At 39.7% G+C, this 13,120-nt stretch overlaps 1 protein-coding gene across 1 annotated transcript in view; it reads right to left on the minus strand.

Moving 5' to 3' along the window:
- DISP1 (dispatched RND transporter family member 1) overlaps nucleotides 1–13,120 on the minus strand; it is a 68,538-nt gene that overhangs the window by 35,213 nt on the left and 20,205 nt on the right. The gene's annotated exons all lie outside the window — the stretch shown is intronic.

The following is a 13,120-nucleotide window of genomic DNA, read 5'->3' on the forward strand; positions in this document are numbered from 1 at the left end:
TGAAAGACCTTATTTAAATAAATCAAGCCACTTCAGCAGACATACCAGAATTTCTGAATACTAGACTAGGCCTTTAGCAGGAGCGTTATGAATACCAAAAAGATAGGATACAACCACATGTTTTTCCCAAGTTTACAAAAAAATAATCCCAAGATTGAATTACTAATGATGCAGAAGCTCTTGCTTCCGAGAGACATGTATTCTAAAGGCAGCAAAGAAACGTACTGTGCTGTAAATAAAGGATATTAAAAGATTTTCTTCTAAAGTTTCATCTTTTTCAAGCAAAATGTAAATAAATGAGAACTATTAACACTGGAAAAGTGACCGTGGCTCAAGATGAAAACTTGTGTGAGGTCCTCACAGCAGCCAATTTCTCCCGTCTTAACTATAATCTTATTTTAGTAAAATATTAAAATTACTTGGAGATCATTATTTTGCTAAATAACATGAAAAGTCAAACATCACACTCAGACAGGAGTTTGTTACCCAACTTAGAGGGGCTGGGTGAGGAAGGAGGAGAAAGAGGAAGAGGAAGAAAGAACACTAATTAGGTACTACTTATAAGAATAAATCAACACTTCCTTAAAAACCAGAAACAGTTGATCACAACAGCTTTTTGGCTAACTTAATGTCACCTTTTTAATACCAAATTTAGTCAACAACATTCCAAGTCCAAATTGCAAGGTTTGCATTAGAGACACTGAACTTTGTGGAAAGACACAACACACAGATTAAGGCAGATAAACAAGGAAGTTTCTAACCCATTTTCTTCCCTCATACCTTTGCTGAGTGCTTAAAGCTCTAAGCCTGCCCAGCCAGCTGAGCCATTTAATTGCCTGAATGCTAATTCTGAGCAGAAAGTGCTTTGATGACAGGAATGCTACCCCTGGCAGCCCCCTGCACAGCATCTCCCCTAGACAGAGCTAAATCCTTCACTTGTGAGATGAAAATTAATCCTCTGCTATTTGTTCTAGATCATGTGCCGAGCCAGATGCCCTGGGAAATCACTTACATTTAGATAACCACTCAGAACAGGAGAATATGCTGCTTGACAAGCATATTTTTCCAGCCTCCAATTCCATACATTCCTGATGGGTACCCCCTCCCCTGGCCCAGGCAAGTCAAGCCCATGGAGAACTTTCTGCTGAGCACAGAGAGTAAATTCAAGTGGCTGGCTGAACGTCATTTTGGTCTGAAGAGACATATTAGTTACATGAAATACCGCTGTGTTTGAACAGTCTGTTTTTTCCTTGCGCTGTAGGCAACTTCAGACCTCAGTGGACAGAGAGAGAGCTGGACATCAAGGCAGAGGAAGCTCCTCTCGAGGTGTCTGGCAGCATTTTAGGAATTTCTGGCTGCTTATTTTCACATTCACTCACGTAAGAGATAGGCTGCCCGGCAATGCTGTTACATTTCTGTTTCTAAATTAGTTTCACACATCCAAATCACCACTTGAAATGCTGTACACTGATCAAAGTTACTGTCTCCTGGAATTACTGAAAATAAAGCATGGAGATACTGCAAACATCTAGCCCTTCAAAAAGACAGACCCACCATCCCTCGGCTTTAGGCCCATAACACCTGCAGCAATTGAGATACCAACACGTAATTTTTAGTAGCTGTTTCAAATCACTTTATAAAGGAAACCACACATTTATGCACAAGGTAGACACGTTCCAAACAGAGATGCAAGCTGACTTGTGCCCACAGTAGCTGGGCAATCCCAACACAGACACACAGGCTTGGGCCCTTTGGTGTATCTGTGCCCCTTGTGAACACTGACATGGGAATTAATAACTTTTGTTCCAGACAGTCCAGCAGCTTCCATTTAATATGATCAAAGATAAAATGCTTTATTTTCAACGGATGTAATATCTACCCACATACCTTTTGTTTTAAACACTGTCTTCAGAAAGACTTTTTAGAACTAGTAAATTCAAAGAAAAGATCGCCATCAGTACCACAACACACAATTCTACCTTTGTTCTCCTTTTGAACAAGCTATTCATGAACCATTTCAAGCTATAAAAATTTTAACAGATCAAGCTGATTCTTCCTTTATTCCTAAGCCCTGAGAAACTACTGAGTTCTGTCCACTTCCGCGGAGTTTCTGAGCAAAGCAACGGAAGCACCTTTTCAATACTAAAGTAAGACAGACTACTTTGCATGCTAAGGTAGCCATCTGATTAAGTATTTCACTCAGTCATAGCTAAGAAGAACTGGGACTCAGTTATCTAGAATGTGAGCTGGGCTGTACATTTTCATTTGGTTCAGCAGCTTTTCTTTTTTTAAAGAAATGCAAGACAGTCATATAATTTGACAAGTCTAATGTCATCTGAGTTTGGTTTCATTCGTGTTTAAGGGTATTAAAAATTCTGTAGAGTGGTACTTCATTTGTGTCACGCTCTATAGAAGTGACTGCAAATCCACTGACAGCAAAACTTCACCTGCAGCTGTCACACTAAAATATATTCTTAGATTACATTTTTATCTCTCTGTCGTATTTTGCCTCCTCTGCCACAACTGCAGTGACTGGGAACTTCCTGAGAGATTTAACAATGACCCAAGGAAACAGTTAACCGAGAATCTTTCCTTTAGAGGATGAGCAAATAAGCCAGTTAAAATGCAACAACTAAAAGCACGGTCAGATTTTAATAAGAAGTGGGCATGGGAAATCAAAGAACATGTTCATAATGAAAAAAACCTAAAAATAAGAATCTTTGATAATGCAGTCTTTGGGAAGTTTGTATTCTTTCAATGTTTATTTTTGCTGCATTCCTCAGACTGCTTTAGGATCTGGTATTCTCCAGTAAGGTGGGGTTTTCACTTATAAGAATTTATACCTGAAAGCTCTGGAGCAGTTGGGCAGGTATTCTGAATAATGAGGTTGTAGAAAACACAGCTTTTAATGCAGGCGGCCCTACTTAATAGAAGAACTAAATACAATCAGAAAAAGTGTTAACCTACGTGTTTAATGCATCCCACTTAGGTACCCACCTCTCTGGATGGACACAAGGTATTTTAAACATGATCATCTCTTTAGAAATTATGCCAGCTGGACTGCTAAGGGAAGAAAACTAGAATCATCTTTAATTACTCTGTGCTTGAGAAGAGTAAGTGCTCAGAAAGCACTTCAGCCACGCAGTTCAAAACAACAGCTTGGAAGAGCGTTGTATCTGGAAAGTACCATGGTCTGCGAAGGCAACGTTACTTCGTGACGGTTTTATGGAGTAATCCATCTATTATTTGTGGAGTTAACAATGAACGCAGCTTACCCAGCAGACATCTGCCAACTGCATTGCAAGCCCTTGAGGAAATAAAGTAATGCTGTGCCACACTGAAACTACGTAGGATTCGCTGCTGCCCAGCTAGCATGTTCTTTTTAGAGTTGGATTAAGTTCACCTGTTCCTTTGGCTGCAACTGAAAGAATTTTTCTTTGATTTAAGTTTCTTTAAAAAAAAAACCAAAATGCCAGACTTAAAACAACATTGGTTCAACAAATCCCATCTGGACTCATAATGCCTGCAATTGGGAATGATAGAAGTGCAAATCCAAGAGGGAATGACGTAGTGGAAACCTAGTATACTAGTACAGATAATTTATAGATCTTTAGAAGATGACAAACAGCCAAGTGCTGAGGGTTGCTTTAACCATACAGGAAAAAAACCAAAAACCAAAATCTGTACCTTGCACAAAACCAAAAGTAACCTGTTATAAAACTTTAAATTTTTCATTTAAGGTAGGACAAAACTCAAATTTCATTTAAAAGTTATCTAAAGCCTTTCATCTGTAGTCAGCATTGCACTACTCAGCCAGCTGGACCAGTCCAAGCTTTATGGACTTTGCAGACCTGTCAGCTACAAAGCACCGTGGTTCTGAGATGAACATGATATGTGAAGTAACAAAAACATCTTTTTAAGTTAGAATTTCATCTAAACCAGCCGGATTCTAGAAGCAGTGCATTTTTGAAATAAGAAACATTTAACAATCCCAGCACTACCTGTCAGTCTGATCCTAGATGAAATATTATAGTGGCCTTGTAGTCCCTTAAGATGCTAAAGTTTTTAAATGTGGGAAATGGGTTACATGGTCTCACAATCTGTAAATTCAGTTAAATCCTCTCCAGACTTTGCTTCCTGTGCCAGCCAGTGCACAGCAACTCTCAAGGAGGGTTTTCTCCTCCTTCACATAACCAAAATTCTTTGTATCTTTGCTTTTTCTCAGTGGTCTCAGGAGTAACAGGTGGTGCCTGGTGTTTGATACTGGGCTTTATGGGAGATGTCTAGTTATCTATCATGGCAATGGTCTTTAGCAAGTCAAACAGCTTTTTAATGTTTTATGGTTGTTGATCTCCATTTTGGCTCTCAGCTAGACATTTTTCAAATTCTCCAGCTCTTACTCTAGTGCTATCATATGCGGTGCTTGGTTTCTCTCAATACCCCAATTCTTGCTTTTCCATTTCAGCTGTTAACCACCAGGTCTTCTCTGAAAAGCTTTCACTGTACAAAACACAGACGCTTCCCAGAACAAGCCAAGCCTGTCTTTTCCTTTCCCCCCCCCAGGTATTTTAAGTATATGAAATATATGTATTTCAGCTTCTAGAAGAGTCCTGAATTCTTGTTAGCACACAAGTTAACCTGATACATTTATTAATGCAGCCATTTCACTTTGAGGATTGATACAATGTAGCTCCTATTTTTGAGAAATTCCATTATGGTCGGTTTATTTTCTGCACAGTCTATAAATACCCACTTTATCAACTAATGTTGTCCTATTAACAAGCAGATTTTCAGCAATCTAAGTACTTGTACCATAAGGTTAGAAGCCAATTACGAAGCAGAAGAGGTTTGTAGAAGGGGAATTTCCCCACCTCCAAGTGTTTTGAGAGCCAGCTATCCCTGCCATCTGCCTCCACAGCCTGTGAGGCTGAGAAGCTGTCCCTTCCCGAACCTGAGACACCATGAGCTCATTTCCTCTGTCGCAGGCTGGCTTGGGAACTGCAATTCCTGTGACAGGGAGTTTCCAGATGTCACCATGCCAGGACCACAGCTCATGTACAGCTGGGCATTGGCAAACCAGCATTGCCAAGCTGGCACATGAACTGACCCACCAGCGACAGCTGTGGGGTGAGAGAGCTGGGAGAGACTGCAAAGGGTGGGAAAACCAGTATTCTTCAGTCCTTCAGAAATAGATTTTGCTTTTCTTTTAAGCTAAAGTTACTTTTCCTGGCACAGGCAGCAAAACAACAGCAGACCATTTCTAAAAATCATTTGCAGGGCTTTGACTAAAGAAATCGACTGCAGTGCTTTACCTACAAAACCTTTCCAAAATCAAAATTTACAATAAATATAATTAAACTATAGGTAGATGCAACAACAAGAAGCCCTGAATTCTTTTCCAGAATTTTTGTATGATCCTAAAGTTTTACTAAAAAAAAAACCCAAACAAAAAAACCAAAAAGACCCCCGAAGCACATCTGTGTAGGGAAAACGAAAAAAAAATGTATTAAGAAAATCCAAAAAAGCTTCAAATACTCTGAGTTTTGGAATGAGATACAGCTACAAGCAGAAATTATTGGAACCATACTACTTCAAGAAAAAATGTGCATAGTTCTGGAAAACAGGTATATCTCAGCACAGTTTAGGAGCACAGAAAGCTGTTAAAATAACACTGCTTATAACTGCCACACTGTCATCGCACCAAATCTTATTTACACAATTTACTGACTTTCCATTACCATATGAAAGACATTTAAATTTTTGTAATTGCGAATATTCTGATCAAAAATAGCTCTAATCCTGCTTACACAGAGGGGGAAGGAGACTAAAATATGTCTCCTTCTGGATGTAAGAAGAGTTACTTGCATTGAACGTTCCACAGGTTCTTACTTCATCATGCTGTGGGATTAACATTTAAATTATTACAGCTGTAAAGGGACACAAAAGCAACAAACACTCTTTAGGATACAGCCCCAGCTCTACCTACCATCACCACGACTATATTAGCATTACAGAAAAGGTTAAGAAACCTCTCGACCATCTGCTTAGAATCAGATTTTTTGTTTTCTATCCAAACTTAAAAGCTATGTTTGAATATCTTTAAAGAATTGTTACTAATAATAGCACTTTTCTTCACATTTTAACAGAAATACTAACATAATTCCACAATTACTATATATTAAAGAAAGCAGAGACTCAGTGAGAACGTCAGGGCACATCAGGCAGGTACACATCAGCAGTCACACCTATTTGATAAATACAGGGCATTCTTTGCATTTAGCGACAGAAAACACAGCAAAGCAGTTTTACATTGGCAGTCCAGCAATAATTTTCTTCGAAAGCTAAACATAGGAGAACTTTTTTTTGTTTCCCGCTTCATTTCCCAAGCATGAGTTAATTGGTTTTAAGTCTCCCATTTGCTGAGCCGCGCTCCGAAGGTCAAACGATAAACCTCATATACCACTTTTATCACGGCGCATCTGTTCAAAGAGCCGGATCTGGAGTCGGGGGGGGCGCTTTACTTTTCTCACCGCGCTCTTCAGCGCTGGCACGGTCCTGTGCTAAGCTCTCCGGCACTTCTACCCGGCTGCAGTCTTTCACAAGCCCAGGAGTCTACTTGCCCTACTAAGTAGCACTGGCAGCGTAAATAAACCGAAGGCACGCACTAAGTTCAACCTGCGCCCACTAAGCGTTAACCCACCATCCTCTACGCTCGCGGAGCGCGACTCGGCCAGTCCGAAGCGACCGGACGGGACGCACCTCTCGACACTTCCACCAGCGCTCGCCGGATGCGATTCTGGGCAGGTAAGGAGGATGGCTAGCAACGTCCCCCTCTCGATCCAGGTATTCCCCCGTGCTACGCTCTCCGCTCTCCGCAGCCGGACCCGCTCCGCCGCGCTCGCCCCACAGTGCCGCGGACGGGCTTATATCGAGCGCAGCTCGGGCCCAGAGCTCCAGGTCGGGGCCTCGTGCCGGAGCCAGGGCCGGGCCGCCCCTCCCCCGCGGCCGCTAGTGCACGGCGTCGGCAGCACCGCCGGGCTCCTACCTGTCGCCGCTCCTGCTGCCCGCGGGGCCCCGGGGCCTGCTCCCGCCCTCGGTCCCAGCCCCCTCGGCTGGTGACGGGGTGATCCCGAGACCCAAGCGCTGCAGCTTCACCTGCCGGCCCCCACCGCGGCGGTGCGACCCGCGGGCTCCTCGCCAGGCCTCCGAGCACACGCCTACGTGGAAAGCACAAGTGGCATCACCTTGCCACCAATACATTTGGAAGGGGAAAGAGCTGAGGAAAGCGGGAGACCGAAAACAGCACCGAGGGTCATTTGGAGCGCTTTTCAAACTCATTGCAGCACTCACTACCTCCCGGCAATGCCTTGTCCCCCAGCCCCAAGATTTTCCTTCATCAGGCATTTCTTACAAAATGTTGCTCTGTGGCTACAAATCTCTAACAGATCTCCAACAATAAAAAAAACCACGACAGGATAAAGGTGTTTTTACCCCACCAGATTGCATGGTATTTGTACCTAATAAAGCATCTTCCACATCTGAGCACTTGAAGACCTGGTAGTTCAAAAGTAACCATCTCCACATACTTCTCAGATACATTTTTTATAAGACTTAATAAATACAAACTTAATTATTAAAGACGATGCAAAACCCTGAAAACTCCATGGTCACAATTCAAAAAGCTGACAGGCTTTTAGAAATGCTCTCCTTCCCCTCTGCTGAAAGGAGCTCCGATTTCAGGATCAAGTTAAAGTGGCTGGAGCAAAAGGAATTTCTCATCTGTAAGCATCTTTACTCTTTGTAAAGCAAATAAATCTAAGCAAAGGAAACACTGAGGCTCAGTTTCCCTTAGTGTGACCTTAGAATTATGCATCCCAATTCTGGTCCACGTTTTTACACATGGCAGCTCTTCCTGGTCATTGGATCTGGTCTTTAGCAGGTCGTGAGAAACTGTGCTGCTTCCCCACTTTTAAGGGGAAACTTTGTTTTTTTTTAAACCAGTCTTCCTTGACTTTCTCATTGAGCTTCAACTGGAAAATTTCACTGGCATCAGCTGCCTTGTCTCATCTCCCCCACACTCTCCATCCTATTTAAAACATTTTTCTAACATTAATGGATTCTTTAACAGAAAACTTGCTTTTATTCTAAGGTAGAGCCATTCAGTGCCAATGATCCAGGTCAGTTCCTATAAAAGAAACTCAAATATATTTATTGAGCAAACCAGCACCACCACAAAGCAGGTAACTCTTAACCATAATTCAAAATGAACATAGCACTACAATACAGTGAAGTGACAAGAGGCATACAATATTTGCTCACTGCTTTTATATCTATAAGGAAAAATACTATAAAAATCTAAAGGATTAGTCTACTCTTTGATTATATGCACTGCAGAAAATAATTTCTTATTACATAAATTTACTGCAGATACTTTGTTCCAAAGAACAACATTAAAATGAATGTATAATGTATGTTCATAGGTTATGCTTAATAAAATTATTCCCGTCCAAATGGGATTTAAATAGTGTATCATATATTTGAATTACAGACTCATGGTTGATTATTGCCTCTACAGTATCTGAAAACCAAGCTCAACACCAAGAGCTAAGAAACCTTTCCCCCATGCTACACTCTAGCCTTGCAGAGATGCAGTTGTGCAGTGTCCCACCAGCACATTCCTAGTATGGACACTTCCATCATACATCCTTTAACATCCCCTTCTGCATCATACTTAAATGCAATATCAGACAAATGCTGACTTCTTTATTTGCAAGTGATTAGGAAATAAATTGGGCTCTGCACCATATGGAGTGCAGGTACAGGAAAACTGGGGGAAGGTGGGAAAGGATGGAAGAATTTTGACTGATTCAAGGCAGACCAGGGATGTCAAATTTGATCATGGAAGCCTGTAGAAGAGAAATAACACTCTGCTCTATTCACTGGAAATGCATCTACACAGAGAATCTGCAGGATATCTGCATTACTAATTCAGCCCTGGTTTAAGTCAATATGATGCTCCATGAATCAGGAAGTTCCACCTACCTATGGATCTACCAAGACATTTTACAAGTGACACAATTTCTATCATAAAACAAACTTGTAAAGTTTCACTACCCAAAGTTTCACTACTCAGTAAAGAGAAAATTAGCAGAATAAAATTTTACTATTATGCCATCTTTAAAACTATTAGTTTTTAGATTTTGTGGATCACTTAAAAATTTGTGATTTTAACTTCAACCCCTTGAAGAAAGACATACTGCTCTGGGTAAACAAAAGTACTTTTCATGTTCTGATCAGAGAAAATTCTTTAAAGTTAGTTATCATAAGAGATGGTTTGTCCATTTTTCTATCATAGTGTTTGGGGTTTTTTTAATTGAGATTTTAAAATAATATTTTTCATGGTATGCTTAACAAAAAAAATCAAGTAGTAGTAAAAATACTAATAGAGTTCCCAGAACTCTATATGCAACCCTTAGGAAAACAGTAAATAGCGTTATGATGATAACCATGTTGGATATTCAAATGAACTGTAGCCTGTATAATATGTAAGAAGATGAGTCCAAAAAAACCCCAAAGCTTGTATTTACAGAGCAGGGCCGACACACTGTGTTCTAATGCATCAAGTTTAACCACTCTCTTCCAACAAGACCCAAAGAGCTGCAATACTTGGCCATGACCCTTTCATAGCCTCTCCTAAACTGAAGACACCAGGCAATGCCAGTGTCAGCCACTTCGTCTCCCACCTTTGGCTGCCCATGATCAAGAGCTGCCACCCTTGCACCGCTGTAGGTGCAGCTGTGCCCTGTACTTTCTCTTAGTTGGATGCCTTCATCTGCCCTTCTGAGTTTAATATGACATTAACCATGGCTTCTTCTCATCACAGTGTCACTCTCTTAAAGATTAAAAGAGAGATTCAGAAGAAGTTGAAAGACTTTGACAGTGTTGGATGTTAATAAGAGCTGGAGGAAGTCTGGGGTTTTCTGGGGACAAATTCATGTGAAGGACTAAGCAAATGCTCAGGGAAGAAGCCCAGAGGCTTCTGAAATCCTTGAAGGCCAGACAGAGGGGACCAGAGGTGCTGTAGGAATTCTGTTGAATTGCTAATGAACTGGGGAGAGTAAGGGAGTATGGAATAAAAGAGCCAATTAGAGGTTAAAATGACAAAATGAGTTCTGCACGTGGCACATATACTCTGCATGTATTTTATTATAGCTACACTGAATTTTTATTACAATTCCTATCCACCTACAGAATTTCCTGGCTGGTGTTTTTTTTCTTGGACGCAATATTCTCTGTTGCCTCTTACATGCTACAGCCCAGTACTTGCAGCAGGCAATTTACCAAATGCCATTTAAAATAAACAATGTAGCAGGAGAAATATGGTAGGGACCAACCATTCATTTACTACTTTTTATACAAAAGTATATTTTTGTGCAGCACTTGAAGTATTACTAAGACAACAGCATCTATTTTAATTATTTAGAGGCACAGAGGGCACATGCTGTGATCTTCCAGATTCTAGCAGCACATGGGATGTGCCAGCACAGTATTGAGAAAGTGATTTGGGCTGAGTCAGCTTAATCCATCAGAGATTATTAGGTCTATCATCAGAGATTATTAGACTGCCACAGATTGTCACACCTGACAATTTTGCAGAGGTATCCAAAAGTGCCTACATGGGGCTCCCACGTGCTCTTCCATCCAGAAATGTGAGGTGAAGACACGAACTGGCTTATCTGAGACTGCAGCCACACAGATTGGAGTTGTCTTCTCCCAGACATAAACTGAGCCTGAAAAGAGAACTGCTGTGTTTGTAAGGAAATGGAGTTGGAAACTTTCAAAATTGGCATCGGGGAGCCTCTGAGCATTGGAGTTAATTCACAATCTAAGTTACCCATCCAGAGATGAAAGAGAATATTGTAAAATATAAAACCAAAAGCACCCACCAATGAAAAACTGGTACTTAGATCTGTGGGTTTATTTATTTGAGATACGGGATGAAGAAAAGGAAGTGAATTAAATACAAGATATTAGCTATAAAAACTAGCATCCTCTTACACTGGCATTCTTCTACACACTCTTTTTTCTTCCCCTTGAAGTGGAGAAGACAGACCTTCTTATAAACATGGGTTGTAATATGAGCAAAACTGATTCAGCATCATCATATGCCTAAGGCAGAAGCCTTAAGTATTGAATCCTCCATTTTCAGATTCCACAAGGATGAAATACTGTCTGATCAATAGATGACGTGAAGTGAATTGACTGTCCTTCTCCAGCTTTCGCTCATCCAGACTTCATCACAAAATCTTTCATAATTGATAACCTCGAGAAAGGCTGAGAATTAAGTGACTTTACAGGCTGAAAAATCTTTAAGCCTTGCAAAGCAGTTTTTTTCCAGCACTAGCGACAGTGGAAATGTTAAGACATGCTCACTGATCATGCTCTATTCAGGTGGGGTTTTTCATTGTTGTTTTTGTTGTTTAGTTTCTTTGGCATTTTGGGGGGTTTTGGGGGTAGTTTTTTTCTTTGCTTGTTTTTTTTTTCCTTTTCTTTCTTTTTTTTTTTTTTTGGTGGTGGTATTTTGGGGTTTTTTTGTTGGTTCTTTTTTTGGTTTTCTGCTTTGTTTTTTTTAAGATAAGCAAATAACTTCTGGCTTGGATTTGGAAAATTTAAACTCTACACATGACATTAAATAAAACAGATACCAACATATTCTTTTTCATATTCTGGAAACTGGACATTTAAAGTCATATCATCTTAGATAACACTAAAAGTTGAAGCACAGAAATAAATTTCTGGGGATAAAAGAGGGTCTTCCATTGTTCATGAGGTGCCTAGAACAATGTGCTCTCAGTCCCTAGTGTAATTAAAGAGTCAGTTCAGTATGAATCTGCAAACAAATACAGCCTGATTCTAAACTATTTCCTTTATTGATTTCTTTAAAAAGCTCTCGAAGTATGATAATGACATTTAACAGCCTTCCCCCCACCTCCCCAACTGCAACAAGGCACTAGCAGCATTTCTCTAACTTTTTTCACTGAGATCCTGAGATTTTAATCATATAACATTTTTATAACATATAAGACTGTCTTGTTTTATCTACTTACAGAGTATAAATACCTAAATTTAATGATTTTTTCAGTGGAGATCTAATAGACATAAACCTTTTATCTTCCATGTTTCCAAACCACATGTACTCTGAATTGAAACGCGTATCTGAGGCTCCACAGTAACTCAAGTCCCGCATCACACAAAAGTCTTAAAAAGCTATTAAGTTTTAAAATTCCCCATATTGGATGAAATTATTTACATTACTAAAATAAAAACCGAAGTTGTGTATTAATCATGAAAAACAGAAGAAAATATCAGATTTAATAATCTGCAAAAATGCTTTAATAAGGAAAGTTTATAAGACAGTTTTATTAGCATCTCAAATAGTCTTCAAATACTAATATCAAGAAAACTTGTTAAAAATACAAATAAATTTGGAAGCAGAACTGAATATCTATACTTGATTTATCTACAGCTTACAATGTTTTGAAGGAATTTTTAATAGCTTGTCTTCAGCTATAAAAGTTTCATTCTCTAAGCAGAGTGCTCCAATAATAAGTTACATTAAAATGCAGCTGCATAAACATGTTTACACACAGTTACATTTTCTCATTCACATTCCTTTCTCACAGGTGTACCTTTTCCACTATGAAGTAACTAAATGTGAGTGTATCTTATGTAAGTGCAAACATGTATAATGTCACTTGTAAAATAGTCCAGACTGACCAGAGGGAAAAACTAACAGAATGCTTTATCTGAACATAAAATAAACAAGTGACATAAAAAGCAGTAATTCTACCACTTCTACAACACCAGTACTTAAATTACAACCACCAGCCTGATGTTAGTAAAAGCAACTACTGCAGTATAAATTTTTTCCACTACAGGAGAAATGTGCCTTACTAATATTGTTACAGTTACCACCACATTAAGGTTAACTTGTCTATAATCAAAGAAATAACAAAGAGCTGCCTTTCTCTCATCATTTGGAGAAATTCATATAGCAACAGTCCAGAAACCACAAATACCACTATTTCTATTTGAGTTAGGAAAGCAAAGGAAGGAGAAG

The sequence above is a fragment of the Manacus vitellinus genome, unplaced genomic scaffold (assembly GCF_001715985.3).
Source record: "Manacus vitellinus isolate BGI_N305 unplaced genomic scaffold, ASM171598v3 scaffold_8_pilon, whole genome shotgun sequence".
NCBI lineage: Eukaryota > Metazoa > Chordata > Aves > Passeriformes > Pipridae > Manacus > Manacus vitellinus.